We start from the raw sequence: 24,213 nt of genomic DNA, 5'->3' as shown, positions 1-24,213 counted from the left end.
ATACAGGCTTCGTGAAACAGGATTAATCACAGGGAAACAAAGAACAGTGTTTCCCTACAGTAACGGCAATTAATATTTTATTATGCTGGAACCCCCCCCCCCCCAAACCCCCCCAGTAACACGATGGTAGAGATGATCATGTTGAGGCGCCATTGTTGTTGTCTGCTTCCATCATTCGGAACTAAGTTGTGGTGGCCCCTGCCACATTTTCTAGAGAGGCTCCGAACAAGGGAAATATGATCAGGGAAACTTGAGCATGTGAGGGCAACATGATGTTTTATTACGCCTTTATGTGACTAGTATCATCCAATCAGACACACTTTTTGTAAAACTGTCTTTACTTAATTAATGATAAGTAAAACATTGCTGAGAAGTAAACCTTTTGTATCGGTGATCTTACCTCATTGTTGATAGTAAACTTTGTGCAACAGTGTTTATGTATTCAACCCTTGAAAACACCTTTGAACTCTTCCAATTCAAACATTGGAACAGTTCACTATAAAATTTCAGGGGTGAATGAGGTAAGTTATTAAAATTACCATCTGTTAATGAAATTACATGTGCAATGTTGATGAGCCATGCCACTTATCCGGAGGTCTGATGACCACTTGACCAGGTGAGTGGCCAGCCCACGCTGTATAGCCAGGACACATTCTCACGCATTTCCCTACATTTGTAGCGTAAAGCTGGGCTGGGCTTCCAACAATTTTTTTCTCTCTCTTCCTCCGACATCATCAGCTGACCCAACAGTCTATTCCTGGCATATTGATTTCTTGACTTGAGTCGTATTTATTCTGTTCTTCCTTAATTACACCATAAATATTATCATAATTTGACGGTTATGGGTAAATATTTACTATGTATCATATGGTGTGTTCTGTGTGCTATGCATACAGACTGGGCCCCACAGTGCTCAAGGGGGTTGTGTGTGTTTCTATCCTTGCCAAACCTTCCTTCTTCTGTCAGGGGGATTTGCAGTATTTCATGTATGGACTATTTCTGTCCTGTATATGACAGGGGATGATTTATGGATGAAACAACTCCGCTTATGTTTCCAAATATGACGTCAGTTTGTTGATAAATGATATCACGATATCTCATGGCAACACCAAAAATGTTTCTACTTGGAAATTTTCTGTCTTTGATATGTATATGAACTCAACCACTCCTAAAATTTCATAATGAAATTTCCCAACCTTTGAATTGGAAGAGTTCAAATGTGTCTTCAGCTAAGTTCAGGGTTGAATGAGTAAAGCTTGGTTTGAGTTTTAGCTCACCTGCTTGAACCGGAAAGTGCCCATTGTTTGTCAATCTCTCATCCATTCAGGTTATGAACCTTTTTGAAAACAAAATCTGGATAATTTGCCTGTGGCGTGCTGAGATGGAGGGCTAAATAATCTTTATTCTTTTTGAAGGTTCCATGTGAAATATAAGTATATCTGTAGAAAATTGGTTTCCATACGATAACTCAAAAGTTCTCTTAGGCTGATAATACTCCATACACAAACACTGCCTTCTTATGGAAAGTGCTTGCTTGCAATTTCTTTCCAGGTCTGAAGGTCAAATATCAATTAAGTATTGTGGTTCAGGATACTAAGGTCCAAATCACCATTTCTATTTATAGAAAATTGTCAAATACTGAAACGTTTTGGAGTCACAATAATGTTTTGAAAACAGACATTGTCAAATTGTATTGTACTTGTCGATCTTGCTGTATTGTCACTGGAAGAAATTTTCCATCTCGGCATACGTTACTACAGACAGGTCTATAAGTAGTGTTTGCTACGCCAGATATTGTGGCAAGGATCGCTGGATTTTTTTGCAAGTTACACTCTATTTACTGGATATATCCATTTACCCAAAGTCAAAAAGCAACATGATTTGACAGCTTAATCACACCTTTAATTGAATTTGATTTTTGTCTTCTTCTACCTAATAGAAGTTTTCACGTTGTATCATGTTTTGGCTAGATTTTAAATCCGATGACATAAATTGATGTTTCTATTTTTGAATAATTATCAAAATATCTGACATTCTATGATCCAGTAATGTCGTAAAACTCATGAAACTTGAGAAACTAACCAGTCGTGGAGTTTAAGGTAATTTAGGGGAAAGGTATATACAATCAGATCACAGTACATCCTTTTCTCTGACATATATATCTTGTATTTTTTCTCGTGTTACACTTGGACGACCATTGATGTAATTTCTATGTAACCCGTACATATTTAGATCTACACCTCGGGACATATGTAAGTACTTGCATGCCTACCTAATACAGCACAAAAATGATTTTTAAATGTTTTCTAAATGCGAACATGATTTCTGATCTTATGAGAGTATTTGTTATGCTAATGGATTATGCCACCATCATTAAATATTATAAATGTGGGGAGAATTGGGAAGGGGGGAGGGGGTGGAGGGTGGAGGGGGGAAGGATTTGGGTACTATACTATATTTTGTTTAACATAAAAACAAATGAAAACTGTCATACCAAATAATGATAATTGTAATAAGAGAAAAGAAATGCATGGCAAGACCTGGGATTTAACTCATTGACCCCTGGAGAGACATTTGAGCTCTTCCAATTCAAAGGTTGGAATAGTTCATTATAAAATTTCAGGGGTGAATGAGTTAAACCCGGGACAACTCGGGACCTTTCAAACTCTCACAGATATGCTCTGCCAATTTAGTTAACTCGTTGCCGGGCCGGTCCCGTTCTGTTGCGAAATGATGCTAGACATGTTTTGATTGGTTATATATTTTGTTAATTCACCTGGCCCGAAGGTGCCAGCTTGATTAGCTGCAGTCCCACCCTGTGAGATATTACCTCCTTGGATCAGTCATAACATGGGAATAGTTGAGATCCCAAACCCATAACCATATACAAAATCGTTAGGCATGAAGATTACACTCATGTTCTTGGTTTCCAGCTGCCCACCCAAACAGATTTAGTCCTTCTTGCAGTTTGTATTTCTTATACTCCTTTGATAATTATAAACTGGTGTGATACTGGTAATTACTAATTGAAAATAAAATACCAGATGAGCTATTAAGGCCACTAGGCCTCTTGTTTTCTAATTATTTCTTGAATTACAAGTGTACTACCTAGTTATAATGTTATAAAGTAGTTCTGATATTAGAACATATAGTGTCTCTATAATGTGTCCTGCATCCTTGCTCAAAGGATCAAAATCTTCTGCTCTTAAATGGTACATTTGAGTTTGTCCACTCTGAGGGACTAGCCTTTGTTCCGTTTGTGTGCTTGCTGTAGCCTTGATGACCACAGTTATCTGTTTTGAGTGTAGTGGCAGAGTTCATAATTTTCACACGTTTTGGCCCGTATCATCGTGGAGGAGTCCTCGAAGGACACAACAGGTGTATGGTTGCAGTAGTGTAGTGGTGCGATCACCTGTGTGTATGTGTGCAGTTTATCTTCCATACACCTATAGCTACTGTCCTTTATTCTATCCCAAAGTATTGTAGGGGACATATCTTTTCAGATGGGGTTACCAAATTTAATACACTTGTAAATCTTAGGAATGCCCCTGTAAGAATGAATTCATCTCTACTTTATCTTGGAAATTATTTCAGACCTCTTTCACAAATAGGGGCCGCAGTGGCCGTGAGTGGTTAAAGGCATCTTACTGTCTACAATTACAAGCCCTCAACCACTAGGTTGCAGGTTTGAGGCAAATGTGGGGCAGTTGCCAGATACTTGCAGCAGGTCGGTGTTCTTCTCCAGGTACTCCAGTGTTCCTCCATCACCAAAACCTGGGTCATCCTAAATGACCAAAATTGTTAAAAAGATGTAAAGCACAACAAACCAAACCAATTTTTTCAGGAATAGATGAATGAATCCCAACTCGGCCAATTCCTGATTAAACCCCGTCATGACAACACATGTAGGTCATTTGACGGAAGTAATTTGTGAAACGTATCCGACCCTGGCATATACTGCAAATATGTTATTGATGCATTCCTCCAAAATTAATTTCATTTCCCTGGCATTTCATTAACATTCTCTACACAGCCTCAGTATTAAAACTATAGGGTATATATCTGGACCAGCATTTTTCTCCCAATTAACTACAGACTGAGTGAATTCATGTATCCAATATTCATATATATATATATAACAGTTGGATGGTCACATCCATTTCTCCGGCAGACAGTGTGTGTGTTCTATATTTACATAATAATATAATTACAGAAGTAATCTCTCTGGATTAAGCTTCCAATTTTATCTTCACAGTACATGAGTTTTCATGAGTACAGTTAATGAGAAGGTCACATCAATTTGAGTTTATCAGGTATAGCCTGTTTATACCAATAATGGCCTATGCGGTTGTCGATTATAACTCAAATGGTTGTCAGGTACACCGTAGATACTCCTATAGCAACCCATGGAATTGTCAGGTTCACCAGTTACACCATAGTTACTCATTTAGCAACCCCTGTTGTTGTCATGTACACCACAGATAATGCTAGAACAACCCATGTGGTTGTCAGGTACACCATAGTTACTGCTAGAACAATACCCATATGGTTGTCAGGTACACCAGAGTTACTCCTATAGGAACCCCTGCAGTTGTCAGGTACAATTTTTAAGTTACCCCTATATCAACCCACATGGTTGTCAGGTTCAATGTAGTTACCTTATTACAGCCCTCACTTTATTCTGATAGTGCGTTATTTCATTGTTCCAACGCCTATAGTTGTCAGGTACACCATAGTTACCCCTATAATGACACATGTTGTTGTCAGGTACACTGTAGTTACTCCTATAACAACCCCTGTAGTTTTCGGGTACACTGTAGTTACTGCTATAACAACCCATGTAATTGTTGGGTACACCATAGTTACTGCTATAGCAACCCATTTAGTTATCAGGTACATCATAGTTTCTCCTATAGCAACCCATGTAATTGTCGGGTATAATTACTGATATGGTTGTCAGGTACACTGTAGTTACTGCTATGATTATTTATATGGTTGTCAGGTACACCATAGTTACTGCTATAGCAACCCATATGGTTTTCAGGTATACTGTAGTTATTTATATATAACAACCATTTTGGTTGTCAGGTACACCGTAGTTACTGCTATAATAACCCATGCTATTGTCAGGTACAATTTTAGTTACCCCTATATCAACCCACATGCATGGTTGTCAGGTACACTGTAGTTACCTTATTACAGCCCACACTTTATTCTGATAGTGTGTTATTTCATGGTTCCAGTGCCTTCAGCAGACCTGGTACTTGGCTCTGGGTTTTATTCTAGTTCTCCCCTGGGTTATGAATGCAGAGTCGAATTTCCATTGCAAATCAATCTGGACATACCACATCGTAGTTTTGATTGTCATGTGTTGGTTGGGAATGGAGGGGTTAACCATTCTTCTGGCATCAGCTGTACACACACAAAGTATCTGGGCAGCATATTAAAGGGAGGCTGGGCGGTTCGCTTGACCGCTTTCTGGAGTCTGGGAATTGTCAGACAGCCTTTGTTGTAGGGGTGCACACCTCTGCACTACCTATAAAACATATATACTGCACGCTTGACTGAACTGACATGGCCAGCCAAATGGTGTGTAATGCCTTAAGGAAATTGGAGGCCAGGTTCAAGTGTAAGTGGAATATTGTTGTGGTGAGTCTATATAGCCCTCTCCAGAACACGTCCTGCCTCACTGTTTACTTTACTGGCACTAGGAAACCCTTACCTAGGATTAGGATGATGTTTCAATCAAAAGAGCCCTCCCACTCTTCTCCATTCTCCAGGGATGATTTCAGAAAATGGCTGTTATTATTGGCAAAAAGTCATGGGTGAAGAGACTGGACAGAGAGACTGACCACTTTGCTGTACATTACCATTCTGATGAGGCCAGCTGGGTTCCGTGATGTTTTCAATCACTAAACTAACCTCAACATGTTTTGGTGTAACCATCATTCTGTGTTTCCCTATCATAATTTGTATTTTTCTCCAACGTAATATTGTATTTCTTCATTGTAATGTTGTATTTTTTCATTGTAATATTGTATTTCTCCATTATAATGTTGCATTTCTCCATTACAATGTTGCCTTTCTCCCTCATAGTGTTGTAAATGCCTAAGTTAATTATATACACCAACAGCAATTGAAAAATTATTTTCCAAGCTGTTGGAAACATTTAATATTGTTTCCTTTGTCAAGCTAAGAGTGTAAATGATCGTTGTCTCGAGTCAGTAATTTTAAATGCACAGCATCAAAATGCGATATGAATTCCTTGACAAGGGAAGTAACTCTACACTAACTCTACACCATGAAAATACTCTTGTTTTATTGCTTGATCTTTTATATAGAAGGGCTGATATGTATTTCATGTTGAATAAAAAAGTTTTTTTGCGATTACAACTGGTAAAGATCTAGAGATACCTAAAAGCTTTGCATGTGTGTCGTTGTGAAACTCTTTTGTAATTATAGAAAATGCATGTCATGGTACGGTAGCATGCATTACATATGTCCTTAAGTACTATTTTCATAAGGTGGTGTGGCAGCCCCTGCTGTATTCATGTAGGTTGTATAAAATCAGACTATGAGGTGGAATCTACTAATCAGTTTTCATTGAAGAAATTGCCTGTTAGAAAAAAAGCACTATATTAAGATGGCTGATTAATGACAGGAGTCGAAGCCATGTGCTCACTCAACGTGATTAAAATATCTGCTCTAGTTATTTTTGAAATGAAGCATTGGACAAGAATTGTAGAAGTACTTTGAAAGTGGAAACAGATTTTTTCTTTCAAGTACAGTAAATGTTGCAGGAGTTTGAAGGCTATTTTTCTTTCAGTTTCATAGTTTTTATGTTGAGGAAATTCATTTTATGTGTGTGTTTAAGCCGTGTCTTTAAGTTATTTGAAGAGTATGTAATTGCCGAGCGTAAATATTTTTTTTTTAAAAATGAAGAAAAATGGGAAGGATGTTGTAGGATCTAAACTAGACTCAGGATAATCGAGAAGCATGTTTCTGTTTCTGTGATTTGGTTCGGTTTGATTTGGTTTAACGTCCTATTTAACCGGCTATTTGGGGGAGGTTTTAAGGATATTTACTGTACTGTCTTACAGTGAGTACAGTCATTACCGGCTATTTGGGGAAATACAAGTGGAGTAATTATAACTGTTGCCCCCTCCCCAATTTGTCAAATGAACTGATCTAATCCTTGATGTGGGCTGGTCTAGGTAGCTACAGAGGTATGCAATGATGGGTGCTTGAGGACAGCTGTCCTACATTCAGCTGTGGTTTCTCACTTGCGCTGAAATTCTAATTTAAACTTTTATTCTTACCACAAATATAAATGAGGCAAAAGTCGACTGGAAATAGCTGATATGTCATGGATATTTTTATATAGAATTTACACATTTTATGCAGATTGGACGGGCCCCTTACCCAGTAATCTAGGAAATTAACATTCCAGATGTCAATAGTCAGAAATTGAATTAATCTCCAGCGTTAATTTCTGTTTCATTTATTCAGAAAATATGTTTTTATTTACCGGTAGATGCAGTCATATTTTGAAATAAAAAGTGTTGAGACTAAATGTCAGATTTCTTCAAATTACTGCTTTAGTAAGCAATTAAATCCCCATTGCCTCATATCCTTCAGGCAAATTAAGAGTAGAAAAACCTGATACCTTTTCAACCTTTTCAGACATTTACTTTCCTCATAGATATATGTGATTTGATATTTGTTTGATATATATTTTGTCCATGAAATTTTTGATAGCAGAGTTAAAAAATAAAAAATGAAAAATGTATTTTCAATAATTCAAAAAAATTACTCAAATTGAAGTTAATTGACTTTTCATTGCAATAGACTATAAAAATCTTATTGTTATGATTTCCTGAAGAAACGTGATGATGATGCTGGTACATTTGTAGATTGTAGCACGCTTTTTATATTCCATTCACAACTCATATTTCTGCACATGGACAATTCAGAAATTATTCATAAAGACGTCTATAATTGTTTCGTGCTACTTGAGTTTGTAAATGATATGTTTTAATAAGGAAATCACGCCCAAAAAAATAAAATAAAAAAAAATGCAAAATATAAGCAGATTTTCAAAAACTTGATTTAAAATGATGGAATTCTTCTGAACTCCTTAATGGGTTTTTTTCTGGAAATTTTGTCCATGTGGCAAAGTTGTGGATATTAATTTTAGCAGTTACAATAATACTTACAGCGCTCGATCATGTAGCCGAAATACACAAAGTTGATTGGTCAGAGAGACTGAAGTAATTTTAACATGGAGCACACCACAGGGTTATAGACCGTTAATTAGCGGGCTGCTGGGCCTGATTGGTATTTAATAAACACGTCCTATACATAAAAACACGTTTCTAAAACACAACCTTGGGGACGGGGAAAGTTGAACCCGTTTTGCATCATGATATTGAAATTAACAAAACCAGTGGGATGGTTTTGATCAATCTTTATCATATAAAGATTTTTTGCACAAAAACAAAAAATGCTATGTATCCGTTTTTTTGTTTTGATAATTACAGTGTTATTATGGAATTTTGTATTGTGTCTGGATCACGATAACTCACTCAGGAAAGAAAATGTTTTGCTCAAAGCATAAAATCGTAAGAAAATCTCAGCCAAAAAATATTTAAATATATATTTATATTCATTATCATGATGAAGACCATGATGGATTCCAGTGGGAATTAAATGTTTTCTGAACCTAAACTGCAGATCTTGAGTTTTGACCCCTTTCTTTTCAAGGGAAACTACTTCAAATTGGACTTAATAATTATGATATCAAGTCTTTTTTAACTGCAGAAATTAAAGAGGTATTATAATATTAATTTCTGTAAAATTTTCATTAAATTGTGTGTAACTCTTAAAAGGTGAAATCAGTCGAGGAAGAATGTGGAATTCAATCAATATTTACCTTTATTTTTTTGTAAAATGTGATTAAGGCTAAAAAAAACCTTCAGGGTTCCAAGGTCAAAGCTAAGGTCACCATTGCTATTTATAGATATCTGTCAACCATTTTAGCGACATCAATCAAAATACCACTCTAACAACTTAATTCCTGAATAAATTTTGAAAAAAAGTTTTTACAAAGATTAAGTACCTTTATATAAGTCCCAAATTAAGGGTTCCTGAAGGAGAATGTCAAGGTCATTGTTGCTATTTATAGAATTTGTCCATTATGGGAGTTCAAAGGAAGTTTATGTCTTGCAGACATCAGACTTTTTTTGTTATATATTTGTGTAAATGTATTTGCATAAAAGAGTTTACGATCGTTCAATAAAAAACAGAAGGGCTGGTTTGGAACCTAAAACTTATGTTTTTTAAAGCATTATGAAAGGTCTGAAATGATCACTGGCTCCGATTTGGCCTTCATGATGCACTTAAGGTTTCAATTTTATGTACCTGTACAGGTAAATATTGAAGCGATACAATAACATTTTAATGTCAGCCCTGTGCTAGGGTTTTATTTGGAATTATATATGAAGTCTGTAGCTTGCTATTTCTGACACTGCACATGTTGATATAAAATTTGATATCTATATAACCTGGTCAGGTAAAATGTGGTATGTAGATAATGTGGAAAAGGCTTTTAGAGACACTTGGAACGAGATGAAATGTCAGTGATACAAGACTGCTGGTTCCATATTTAGCTACTACAGGGTCTGCAGACTCCTGATTAGGCATTCTCTATTCATAGACATATTACGCCCATTGTATAAACTCATTACATCGCATCAGGTTGCCAATGTTTCATCAATAACTTTCCTAAATGTCAGTTATTCCAGTTCAAAAGATATTTATATATGGCCGGGCGAAGGTGTATTGTCTATTTTTTCATCTCAAGGTTCCATATTTGTCTTCGATTTTAATATCTTTTTCCTCAAAATAGTTGACAGAAATAACTACAAAGGTTATTATCGGTCTTAAAATAGAAGACATTAGAAATAGATATACGGTTGCTGAAAATGTCACAAACATGTATCTATATATATCCTTAACATTACAATGCTTACATATAAACATGAAATGTCTGCCACAGCGAGGAGTGCATGGTATAACAGACATATTGAAACCCTAGCTTAAGAATTCTCAATTAAATGATTTTGTTATAATAATAATAATTGATAATAATAATTTGAGGTTCTTACATACAGCTTTATCACAACCCAGTTCATAGGTCGTCTCAAAGCAGTTCACACATTAGTGTCTATGGCTATAGGGCCTTTGCAACCAGCAAATCTTTGTCAACTCCCTGGGAAGCATACAGTAAGTGCTGCCATTTCGGCGCTCACAACTAGCATTCAACAATTCAAGCACTGCCGAACCAGGCCCAACCACATACTCATTTACAGCCGAGTAGACTGGAACAAGTGGAGTAAAGTATCTTGCTCAAGGATACAACCCAGTGCCGTGCCATGACTCAAACCCGCAACCCTTCGGTCACTAGCCCTGCGTCCTACCACTAGACTTCCATGCCTTCTTCAACAGTGTTTTTCCCCCACAAATTGGCTTTATTAAGTATTGCCCAAACACTAAATTTTATGTGAACGTATGTACATGTGTTATTTATTGCATACAAATTTTTCCTTTTAAGAATTACAAGAACTTTTGGATTTTCAGTGCTTTCTTTATGTTGAAAACTGAGATGAATTTCTCTGAAATTTCCCCAGAAATTAATATGAATATGATCGCAACATAACTTATCATTAAAACAGCCAAGCTGAATGACATATATCACTGGGCTGTCCTAATTACATTTGCAGTTCCAACATTTGGAAAAGGCCATTTGTATGCCAATCATGATATACCACCTACAGGAGTAACTACGTCTCTTGTATATATTTCTGGATGTGTACAAGCCCAATGTGCCTGTTGTATGCCATTCTTATCCTAATACAGACCTGCTATGCCTCTTGCCGGTACTTTATTATGAATTCCTCCAGGCCCTCTGTATAGACCTGGTAGTCTCTTGTACTTCACCTGACCTTTGGTAATGCATTTATCCCCTACAAGCCCACTGTGCCTTTTGTATGTCATTTATAATCCCTACAAGCCCACTGTGCCTTTTTATGTCAAAATATATCCCTTTAAGTCCACTTTTCCTTCTGTATTACCCTGTTAAATGCTGCCCTACAGACCCACTATGCCTTTCTATTGGTATTATATCCCTAACTAGCGCACTGTTTATTTTGTATGCACTGTCAAGCCATACACACTACAAGCCCACTGTAACTTTTATGCCCTGTCAAAATCTGCACTGCAGGCCCACTGTGCCTTTTGTATGTGCTGTCAAACCATGCACTGCAGGCCCCCTGTACCTTTTACTTTGTAATTTTAGCTCCTATAGGTCAACACAAAGTACTGTACACTTACCTGTGAAAACTTAATTAATGGAAACAAATACAAAAGCGTAACTAATTAGTTTTGATGGTAAAACTGTGGACATAAAACCACCCCACATACAATATTCACGGTCCTATGTCATGCAGGTAAAATAATTGAACAAGGTGTTGGTTGATATTGATTTGTAACATGTAGGAATTATCCCAGCTGTTTCTTAATTCTAAATTCTAAAGTGAAGTAATTGTGACAAGTTTAAAAAAAAGTCATGCGTTCATCTGCATTTCGTACTTGTAAAGCCTTAAGAAGGGAAGAATTGATCGGCAACGCAGGTTGGTTAAGGATCCCCGTACCGCTGTCAGAAACGGAAACAACACAAATGGAAACAGTCTAATATCCGGCATGAGCTGTGTCATAATTTGATCGGTTATTTCTGAGAAGAAAACCATACTTTGTTGGACATTAATTAACAAACAACAAAGGTGAAATAAACAAAACATAATCAACAGCATTGTTCTGAGTGTGAAAATTCAATTGGGCTAGACCGAATCCTCAAAGGTTGGTTAATATTAATATTAACCATCCAGTGGTTGGTAAAAAAAAATCAAATTGTTGCCAATAAGAAATAATTAAGGGCTTTCAAAGTAAAATAAATCCTCTAATCCCATCAATGTTATTGTCTCAATCCATCTACGGCAGTGAAACGATGTCAGATGTTCTTGAATTTGTTGTATTTAAATTAATTTTTGTGTCGCCGTCGACGACAACATATACAATGTAGGTATTACTTTCTCGCCGTTGGCGGCGTCGGTTGCATCGTCCGAAACAAGGTTTCCGTGCGATAACTTCGAGTTCCCCTGGGTTTTTTAAACTCAAACTTGGTACACATATTGCATATCAATATAGCTCGAACACGTTCGCATATCAGTAGTTTACGTGTATTTTTGGTGGAGTTGTGCCCCTTTTACTGCCAAATAAGGGCATTGTGTAGTAAATGCAAACACTTTGATATTTTTTTAATCAATCAATTCCTTTCAAATTTGTACGGTAATGCTAGAAGCAATATAATGTTCAGCTTTTTGGCATATCTGTTTACACGATAACAAAACACTTTTCTTACTACAAGCGCTGAGCAGGCGACACATCCACTCTCGTGGAATTCTTGTGTTTAACCTAACCACTGGTTAACTCTAACCACCCTTTGAACAACCAGGACAAGGTTGTTATGCTATCACTTTCACTGACTGAGCTACGTACGTACCTGGTCGGTGCACGTGTCCTGGCCCAGGAAATGTCCTACAGCTTTATCCGAAAGGTAATTAAGGGGAGGTTACTTTATAAAATATGGATGTGGTGGGACAGGGATTCCTAAAGAATGTACATAATTGCTACATAGAGATAATTAAAAGGTGTCGGTGTATTTTATCGCCTGGTTTGGAATTGTTCTTTTGTTATTGGGAAACGTCTTTTGAACTCGTTTGTAAGGAATTATTGATAACATCATCATCGATACCCAATTATGAGAGAATATGATTAATTACCTGTTCACATAAGGGTTCATTAGCCCTAAACACTGATAAGGTGCATAAGTGTAGGAGGGAGTGGTGTATTTTAGCATTAATACATGCATGGACGTGACAGATGCACTGGTAATAATTATACCACATGTGTTGCTGACAAGCTGAACGGCGCACAATAGCGATCACCACGATCAGTTTGTTTAGGACACATGTGGCAGTTATACCAGTATGTCTGCAATGTCAGCTCTGCATTTAATTTCATTTATTTGTACTTGTACTTTGACCTTCTTTATTTATACATTTTTGAAATTCTGTATTCATCATCATCACTATACCCTTCATATAGTTGGGCATTAATCATTTTGCCATCTATTTTGATTTTAACTATTTCGACAGGAGTTATCTCCCTTTACAGATTTTTCAAAATACTCTTACTTAAATTGACTTTAATTTTCGACCAATACTTTGGAAACATAACAACCCTGTATCATTGTGCACTTTAGACATCCTTTATATTCCATCATTTTGACAGGAGTTAATGCCCCTTGCCTGATGTTCTGATTTTGAATATCATCATTTAGTATATAACATTCACTTGTAACTGTACAGAAAAAATGCACGGATTGACCGGGGTTTGAAACCTGTACCCTGCAGACACTAGATGGACACTCTTACCAACTGCATTACATGGTCATAGGTGATCTTCCCCGTCCAGTAGATTGCTACATTCCTCTCTCCTTTTTGTGTCGTCTGCGAAAAGCTGGTGACACAAAGGTATTGCTATGTCGGTCAAAGGTTAATGTAACTGTTACTATAAATAGAAAATATGTTTTCGTGCGATAACTTGAGTTTTTTTGGGCCGATCAAACTCAAACATCATGCAGTGCTTCCTTACCAAAAGTGCTTGCTTGAGATTGCTTTTCAGGTCCGAAGGTCAAAGGTCAAGGTTACTGTTACTATAAATAGAAAATCTGTTTCGTGCGATAACTTGAGTTTCCTTGGGCCGATCAAACTCAAACTTCATGCAGTGCTAAGCATACTTGCATTATCAAGAATCTTTTTATAGATACCAATGAGGCGATGCTGGTCTTGCTGGTGCGTAATCTCCCAGCTTCCTGCACAGGCGACACATCCACTTCCGTGGAATTCTTGTTCAAGTCTTCACCCCGGCCCCGACGACAACTCTATTTACAACCCAGGTTTGGGTATCTCCTTGCAAATTCTACCCCCAGTACTAGGAACAAGGGTTGGTCACAGGCACCACTGTAACAGGAGAGGAAAAATACATGATGGCCTAACCGATAATCAAACCTAAGACCCTTCTAACTCTAGATTGATGCTCTGCAAATCGAGCTACCTGGTCGCCGACGATCGACCCAGTCCAGTTCCGCTACACATTTAACTGTTGAGTTGTGGTACTGAAATCTGTATTGCAATATAATGAGATGCACATAATACGTATATTTGATGACATATTGATATTTTATCATTACTTTTGCCCAGACAGGAAGAACAAATACAAATGTTGATGTGGGTGGTTTTGATAAAGTACTCGTGGTCAAACAATTGAGGAATTGAAATGTCAAATAGCACTGCACAGCATTCAGTCAGACCTGATACGACATCTTTATAGAAGGGAACGACACCAGGGAGGCAATGACATTTAACAGAACAAATGACAAGTTCGGTCCCGAAGTGAAATAAAGAGAAGCTCATAACGAATACATAAATTTATAGTGAGGGTATATATATGTCAACGGAGTGTTTATAAATATAATATGCAATAGGAACTGTGTGATTATAATAACACAGATATTCTCTGGTGAATATTTATAAATGTCATTCAGCTGAATTACAAGGCACTTTATAAAGATCATCAGCGTGGGGGCTACCCCCCGACAATATGGGTTACAATTGTACCACATTATGGAGATAAACTATATGTATGAACATCTCAGTACACGTAAACTTTGAACATCGTGTTCTGTCAACATTTCACGATCCATTGATATAGTTCCCCACTGATGGTAAAACCAGACGGGACTGTTATGGTTTACATTCCATCGGTCAGTCGGTCATTTGGTCAGAACAATCTGTCAATCATCTGTGTGTCAGTCCGTCAGTGTACTTTTTTTTTGTGCTGGATATTTATCTCGTACACTTTGCCGCCTATATTTGCTAGATTTTGTATGCAAGTACCTCCTCAGGACATGACAAAGTGTCGCATACAGAAATAGGGCCTTTTGTTCTGCATACTGAAATAGGGCATAGAGTTATGTCCCTTTGTTCTTTTTTGATAGCGATGTTTGTCAAGTAGAGGACTATATATGGATTGCCATCTAGCTATTACTCAATGACTTCATTGAAATACTTAGTCTTGGATCTTTTGATTGTAATCCATGGTTCTATTGTTGTTATAGTGATTTTGAAACAGCTGCATTATTGCAAAGTTTAAATTTTTAATAGGGAAAAACTCTGTTAGTTCAACCCAATAGATGAAATAATGACTAAAACAAATGCTACATTACTGTTTAAGGATTAAAACTTAAAACATGATTACAGTACTAGATTGTCTGCAAGTTTCATGTTATACTAATCCTGTTGCTATGACTATAATGTAAACGATGTACCAAGGCCCAGCTAGGTTTCAGGAACATTCCTGACCTTTTACAATATAGAATCCCAAATTTTTCTACTGCAAACAGGCTTGTAAAGGTGATTTTTATGTCAAATTTATGTCATTTTCTCTAAATTCTTGCATAGATGGTCATTATAAGGTGAAATGCATTTTTATGGAATTGGAACATCTTGAAATTATTCGAAGTGACGTTGCAGGAAATTACTTACCAAACAGATATCAGGACTGGTAGATTTGTTGATAAACTATGTATACCTGCTTTGTTACCAACAGGTTCAGGGGTCAAATCCCTATGGCAGAGATTTCTTTGTATGAAAAGAAGCTCAAGTCAGTACATTTCTTTTGTATATATAACTCTTTCATCTAAAAGTAATTAGACAAGCAACACCAAATTAGAAAAAGTAGAACTCTCCCTTGTTGGAGATACATAAGAGTGCTAGGACTGTCCACCTTAAAGAAATTCCCGATTAACAGAGCTGTCATCATGTATATACTGTGTGTAAATATGTATCAGTCCTGGAAATAAGTAGAGCTCTTCTTTGTTGGAGATACATAAGAGTGCTAGGACTGTCAACCTTAAAGCAATTCCAAATTTACAGAGCTGCTACTAAGTATATATTGTGTGTAAATATGTATCAGTCCATTAAATAAGTAGAACTCTTCTTTGTTGGAGATACATAAGAGTGGTAGTACTGTCTACTTAAAAAAAATCTTAATTCATAGAGCTGCTTTTAAGTATACACTGCATGTGAATATGTATCAGTCCAGGATTTAAGTAGAACTCTTCTTTGTTGAAGATCCATAAGAGAGCTATGACTGTCGTCTTTATAAAAAAAAATGCCGGATTAACTGAGCTGTTTTAAGTATATACCAGTGTGTAAATATGTGTCATTTGACGATTTAGGAAAGTGACTTCATTAGTACCAATACGGTAACTTGAGTCAGTCCAGAGCTGTGTGTTATAAGATAGCAGCAGATACATCTATAAATCTGTCTTAACTTATAATACAACAGTACAGATGAAAGGCTTACACTTCCACCCATATACCACTCCAGATATATATATATATGTCTATACATACATATATGTTTCCATATATAGCTTGTGTGTTTTTTCAGCATTGTGCTGCCATGGAAACTGATATTACTGCTATATTGATTTTAGAGGGATTGCGAGTGCCTACTTTTGGTACTGTTGATCTGAGCTCTGCTGTGATCTGTGTGTGTCTGTATGTAAACAAGGTGTTTCTGTGGATGGCAGATCACTGTGCCGTGGCTGCCAGGAAATCCCAAAAACTGCCACCAAAATATATCTGTCAAATCCCTAGTCACCACGTGTCAAATGTGCGTCGCCCATCCCGTGCTCTGTTGCCTAATCAAAATCAAATACTTGAATCTGAAGTTAGTTGGGCACTTTATCATACAGGTGGCATCAAGTGGAGAAATCTGAAACCTGGCACCGCTTTTTGATGCCACTAACATGATTCTGCGGCCACGAAATGTCTTTGTTTAAATGCAACATCACGAGTTTCCCCGAACCATCTGATTTGCTGCCTCTGACTGTGTGCGGCCATACAGGGCCACGTTACAACTCGGTACAGTGACAGACATTTTATATACATGTTCAAGTTATTTATTGACTTAAAGCCATACGACTTGTCAGTGTCATATCCATGGATCATTTGGTAAGGGTAAATATAAAAAAAATGCTTTTGAAACAGTGGCTGAAGTCCAGTACCCAGGTACACTTATTCCATATTGAAAAATATATGTATCCAGTCGTATAAACAGTGGATTGCCTGATACGTGAAGACACGATTTACTTGTAAAACTCATTAATATGATGGTAAAGATGTTGGTTATAATTAAACTTTAATTGTGAAAACTTAACGCATTGCTATGACAGTGAAAATGTGTATGATAACGGAAAATTTGGTTAAGTGGAAATGAGGGAGGGGGGGGGGGGGGGATTTATATTAAGTGGAGTACAAAGTAGCATGATACTTAGTGGAGTACTAATAACATGATTTTAAGTGGAGTGTACAAGACAACATGATATGAAATATTAAGTGGTAGCATGATATTAATTGGAGTACACTATAATATGATATTAAGTGACAAAAAGTACAGTGTAACTTGATAATAAGTGGTAACATGATATTAAGTGGAGTACAATATAATATTATATTAACTGACATGTAGTGTAACATGATATTAAATGTAATATATGTAACTTGATTTTAAGTGGAGTGCATGTTAAGTCACATGATATGAAACAACATAGACTGCATAAAAACAAGTAATGTCTTAAAAAAACCAAATGGCAGTTTTTACATAGCTTCATGTTGTAATATGCAGTTTCAATAGCATTCGTGTGTGTTGTGATGCCTATTCAAATAACCAGTGAAATGCGATATGCATATGATAGTGTTGTATTATTCTGTTGGCAGGTGGACATCAAATAATACTTGTAGTAGATGTCAGGCATAAGATAATAATGGTTGGTTTGATGTAAAACAACAGGTATGAAATAAGAACCATGCTGACTCGAATTGACCATTCAGAGATGAACATATCAATTGGTTCAATCCTTTCTGTTCATATCTTCAAAACTAATTTGTATTTTGTAGAAACGTACTGCATAGTTTACTACTTAAAAAAATGTCAAGTATTCTGTTTCTTCTGTATATGAGTCATATGACCCAATGCATCCCAAAATGATCTTCAACAGCTCTGCCAAATAACAAAATAGAAAGTTATGTTTGGAAAAGCATGATAATAACCGAATGTGATATTAAAAGACATGATATTAAGTGGACTCAGTTTGGGCATCGTACAGATTAGGTTTACTGATACAAGGAAGGACATTTCATTGTTACGATTCTGCACAACTATGTATAGTATGTATACATCTGCTGAAATGTTAATTAATGTTAAATGGAAATTTCAGATCTAGTTTGATTTCCACTCATGAACGAGGGGTTGAATTTTTCATTTTTTCTCTCTCCATTTTGCCTTTGAAACAAGAGAATTCTTCAGATATATACTGGCAAGCATATATGTGCATGGGTTATAAAAAGTCAACACTGAACACATCTTGGCAGGGTAAAAATCATGGTGTTTCTAACGTATATGCAGACACCACACGGAGACAATTTATACCAGACACACATTGTCGAACCAACAATACTATAAGGTGACCGTGACAGAAACAGTGGTATAAATAAACGATGTTGATGTTCCAAAAACAAACACGGCACCTGAGCTGTCTGAAGCCTTTCCAGGAAAAGAATTTTCATTCCATATTTATGGCCTGGAAAAAAGCGTGATTATTTAGAAATAAATGTGGGAAAGGAAGCTAGTCCAGATTAATGAGCAGTAAGGTCACTTTTAGCTTTGTGGTCAATTTTTATAATGGCAATATTTTCCTTCTCACCATATCGACACTTTGAAATGTACACCTTTTTGGGATGAAAAAGTCATTTTATTTTATTTTCATGAACGTCATCCAGCTTCCTAATCTCAAAATCAAAACTGTCAATTATATTTTTTGGTCAAAATTCGAAATTATTGGCAAACACTTTTGATCTTATCAGACACATACATTTGACAGTAGTATAGCTGAACATCAACTATAGATCAAACATTGAAATATTTTCGTCTTTGGTTTTTCTTTTTCTCTGAATAAAACATGATAGCCCTTCATGCAAACAGCTATACTGGCCAAATATCATCACCCAAGGCCTCCTGGTTAATAGCTCAACGTTATGTAAAGGTCTTAACACATTTGACTCCAGTGACCTTGAAGATGGACCAAGGTCATTCATTTTAACCAACTTGATAGCCTTTTTCCCCCCAGCATACTACTGACAAAATACTGGTATCATCTCCCTTTAAATTGGCTTTAGATTAATCAGAAAGAGTTGTTTAAAGATAATTTACAAAGTTCACCCCTGTGACCTTGAAAGTTGGGCAAGGTCATTCCTTTGAACAAATTGATATCCCTTTATCCCAGCCTACTACTGGCCAAATATCAGTACCCAAGGCCTCTCGGTTATTCAGAAAAAGTTGTGAAAATACGCTGGCCTGACAGATTATTGTTTTGATTGGACTTTAATAGGGGGCCAGGTTCAGACATTTGGAAAGATAGAAAAGAAAGGGTAGGGCCTTGGGTGTTTGAGTATTTTGTATATGGTACCAGATCTGGTGGGAAATGACTCAGTTATGCAACTTAACCTTATACAGCCTGCTTATAGAATTAAATTAAAAATACTATACTGCAAGCTAGCTGGAAGGCAAATGATTCGATTTAAGTGTGATTTCATTCTTCATGTTCTAATATTGTCCTCAATCCTGCTAACATTTTCTATACTTTTGGTTTAAATACCTACATCAATCTAAATTTACACAGCTGGAATGGCTATCTCTAAAGTTCACAATCTAAAAATGTTATCAATTATCAAAATCAAATTTTGGTTAATGGCTAGATCTTAAATGTCAAATGAATAGTAAAACCTTTTAGTATATATACATATATGTTAAGAAATTATCTTTCACTTGAAAAGTGAATGAATTGAAGAACAATTCAATATAAAACACTTGAGAAGAATATTGAAATTTAAGAATTATTTAACTTAAGTTAAAGTGTGTCATCATGATAAAATATATTAATTCCAATGTCATTTTCTATGGAAGTATTCTGTAAATTCCAATGTCTTTTTCTATGGAAGTATTCTGTAAATTCCAATGTCATTTTCTATGGAAGTATTCTGTAAATTCCATTGTCATTTTCTATGGAAGTATTCTGTAAATTCCAATGTCATTTTCTGTTAAAATGCCATTTTGTGACGAATTCACAGAACTGAGTTTCTTAAATTAGATTAAAAACAAAACAAAGTTTATACAGAACCCAACTCTGAAAAAACAAAAAAACATCACAGGGGTCAAACTCAGGACCTGTCCACTATCATTCCTACACTTTACCAATGTTGTTATCCAGTTATTTTAGATGAACAGTATCAAAATGAGAGACGAAAACTTTGACAAGGGGAGTAACTCTATACAAAAAATGCCCAGCTCTGATTGGAACTCTTCTTCATAATTATAACTGATACAATGTCATCCTTTAACATTTGAGAATATTCAAAGAGTTATTAAAATACCTTTTAGTGATATATCTGGGCTAAATTGTATTTAAACTGGTGTCTTAATAATAGGGATTCCTTCTGTTTATGTAAAATTAAATATGGTACATACTGTAAAAATGGAAAGTTTTACATCGTGGAAATGTTTGCATTTTTTCATGTTGAGCAAATTAGTGAGAAAATATCCAAACACCTTTGTTTATTTATAGATTAAATAGATTATAGATCAGTAGAATATATATCGATTTAAGAACTATTGATGATGCGATAATGTCCACCACACAGCAATAGGTTTAAACGGTCACAAGGCGAAAATTTCCACACGCAAGAATTTCCACCTTTGCTGTAATTATGTTTTAGTTTTGTGTTTATGTCTGATATTCGGAGATATTGAACACATTGACTTAACATATTGTATGGATAGTTATGACACGTCTGAATAGAGCGATATCTTGTCCAGCTGTGACCGTTATTGTCTGATTTTCTTTGAATATTTTTAATAGCCTAAACTGTTTAATCTTACTGGAGACATTTTAATAGCTATGCGGGCTGGAGATTTTTGTTTTGAGCAAAGCTGTTACTGTTTGTTATAGAATGGGTTGAGTGTTGTTAATTTTTCCTAAATGCATCAATACTGTTACAGATGTTAATGTAGGTATCGCTGGCTGTAAATAATATCTTATATTACTTCTAATTGCAGATTGCACTGGATGGACTTTTCATAGGGAAACTTGCCTTCATACCCAAGACCTCGTTATCGCTTCACCTGCCACAAAATTGGAAGGATACACAGGTAAAAATTACATACAATATATATCAGCACTAAAATTAATCTTTGGACAGTGGTGTGACACTGCTTGATTACCTCCCTTAGATAAATTACAGATACAAGTCAACTCTAAACAAACACCATGTCAGACAACATATTTGGTCATATTAACCTCTCTTATCTGCCATCATGTGAGACACAACATATTGGTCAGATTAACCTGTCTAATCTGACATCCTGCAAGGCACAACATATTAATCAGATTAACCTGTCTAATCTGACACCATGTGTGACACAACATATTGGTCAGATTAACCTGTCTAATCTGGCATCCTGCAGGATGCCAGATTAGACAGGTTAATCTGACCAATATGTTGTGTCACACATGGTGTCAGATTAGACAAGTTAATCTGATTAATATGTTGTGGCCTGCAGGATGCCAGATTAGACAGGTTAATCTGACACCATGTGTGACACAACATATTGGTCAGATTAACCTGTCTAATCTGGCATCCTGCAGGCCACAACATATTAATCAGATTAACTTGTCTAATCTGACACCATGTGTGACACAACATATTGGTCAGATTAACCTGTCTAATCTGACATCCTGCAGGGCACAACATATTAATCAGATTAACCTGTCTAATCTGACATCCTGTGTGATTCAACATATTGGTCAGATTAACCTGTCTATTCTGACACCCTGTGTGACACAACATATTGGTCAGATTACCTGTCTAATCTAACATCATGTGTGACACAGCATATTGGTCAGATTAACCTGTCTAATCTGACATCATGTGTGATACAACATATTGGTCAGATTAACCTGTCTTATCTGACATCCTGTGAGACACAACATATTGGTCAGATTAACCTGTCTAATCTTACATCATGTGTGATACAACATATTGGTCAGATTAACCTGTCTAATCTGACACCCTGTGGCACACAACATATTGGTCAGATTAACCTCTCTAATTTAGTTTTTACCTTAAAATTGATAGAAGAAATTTATTACCTGTAACTATGCAAGGTTGGGTGATCTCAGTCTCAGGCTTAGATTATGTTATATCCAAATCTCAGCTTATGCCTTCGTTGAGATAATGTTACAGAATCTTAGCCCTCGACTGAGATAACCTGATTTCTCGCTCATTTCAGGTTTTAGATTTTATCAATCCCTTATAGTGCATTTATACAGTTCCCTGTGATATATAAATTTATATACAGTCCCCTGTGATATATAAATTAATATACAGACCCCTGTGATATATAGATTTATATACAGTCCCCTGTGACATGTAAATTTATATACAGTCCCCTGTGATAAATACATTTTAATGCAGTCCCCTGTAATATGTTTATAAACAGCCAAGCAATGGAAATTTGGTCTGTGATGATACCCAGACTAAAGAGGGTTTATTATAGACAGGTGAGGCTACACAGGTATAAGTCGTTATGAAGTAGATTACACGTATATACTGTGTTGTCGTAACATCGTGAAGGCTCACAGTTGACCTATAATGAGCGAGGACTTTTATAGCACCAGCATGTGTATATTGATAATTCGATGCAATTAATTGAGGAAAGTCGACAACCAGAGGTGACGTCAAAAGGAACATGGAAGTTCATCAGAAACCCGACATTGACGACATGTCGTATTACACATCTTACCAAGAGTTAATTAAACACCCTTAGTGTATGTATACACATTGAACATTTCTGCTATTTTCACTACAATTACGGAGAAAACCGGAATAGGTTCATCGTGTGGGTATACGGTAGGTAGAGATGTATAGATGCTGTGACTTGTTTGCCGTATAAGTTTACGGTTTGAAGTAACTGTATTGTTATCTTTTTATTTCATGTTTATAAATGCCTAATTGTTCTGAAGTGTACACAAAATGATAAAATTATTATTATTCTTATCCAGATAAAAAACTTTTTTTTTTTTTTTTTTTAATTATATTTAATTTCTGTTTATGAGAATCTGAATGTAATAAAACAAAAGTCATTGTTAAAGCTGACAGAGAATTTCTTTAATGTCGTCGTATTTCAGATTCTTCTTAAACTTCACACTGAATTAGATTACAATGACGTTTTTAGGTAATGGTATATAACTAAAGATACATATATACACCTATTATAGTGAGGTCATTACCGAAGGTTAAGGACCCCCTCCCTAGTAAGTGCATATTATCCCATCATCCAGGCAGGGTGTGACTACTCAACGAGCATGCAACATTGACATGCAAATCGCCACTCAGTAAACCTGTCACGTATTTACATATCAAATCTTCTGCAAACAAACCATCAACTGCACTTTACGGATACCCAAAAATCTCCGTTTAGAAATCACGTTTTCAGGGTGGATATTTATGGAATCTTACACAGGTTTTTCGTTTTAAGGTAAGATCGTTATGTTCTGATCTTTCGTAAGAATTTGAATTTCATAATGTGCATGCAAGACGGTGACTGTGGAAACCAGGAATGGATCAAAACGATCAAATGTTTACCGAGGCTCTATCAAGCTTCGTTAATTTAAGGAATATTAATGAGTTTCTTTTTAATTGACCAATAATATTACACTAAGATCAAGAAACAAGCATCAAGTGTGATTAAAGTGTGAAAAAAAATATCTTCATCTCCATATTCATAACAGTTAAATCTGTAAAAAGGTAATCTTATACAGCCCTGTTTGGGATTCGTTACCTATTTGCTTGATCATTGGAAAGACAAATTTACTGATATATTAAGTTTGGTATTTTGGGGAGGTTGGGG

General features: G+C 36.1%; 1 protein-coding gene across 4 annotated transcripts in view; it reads left to right on the top strand.

The window, feature by feature from the left end:
• LOC110460777 (diacylglycerol kinase beta-like) overlaps nt 1–24,213 on the top strand; it is a 143,876-nt gene that overhangs the window by 27,719 nt on the left and 91,944 nt on the right. For 2 of the 4 annotated variants that reach the window (XM_021513900.1, XM_021513899.1), the window contains one exon: nt 21,361–21,453. The gene's annotated coding sequence lies outside the window, so the exon portion shown is untranslated. Of the gene's footprint in view, nt 1–21,360; nt 21,454–23,046; nt 23,214–23,671; nt 23,842–24,213 lie in introns of those variants that run through there. The other 2 variants (XM_021513903.1, XM_021513902.1) reach the window with 2 other exon arrangements.

The sequence above is a fragment of the Mizuhopecten yessoensis genome, unplaced genomic scaffold (assembly GCF_002113885.1).
Source record: "Mizuhopecten yessoensis strain PY_sf001 unplaced genomic scaffold, ASM211388v2 scaffold10479, whole genome shotgun sequence".
NCBI classification, from domain to species: domain Eukaryota; kingdom Metazoa; phylum Mollusca; class Bivalvia; order Pectinida; family Pectinidae; genus Mizuhopecten; species Mizuhopecten yessoensis.
This window is presented reverse-complemented; position numbering and strand designations above follow the sequence as displayed.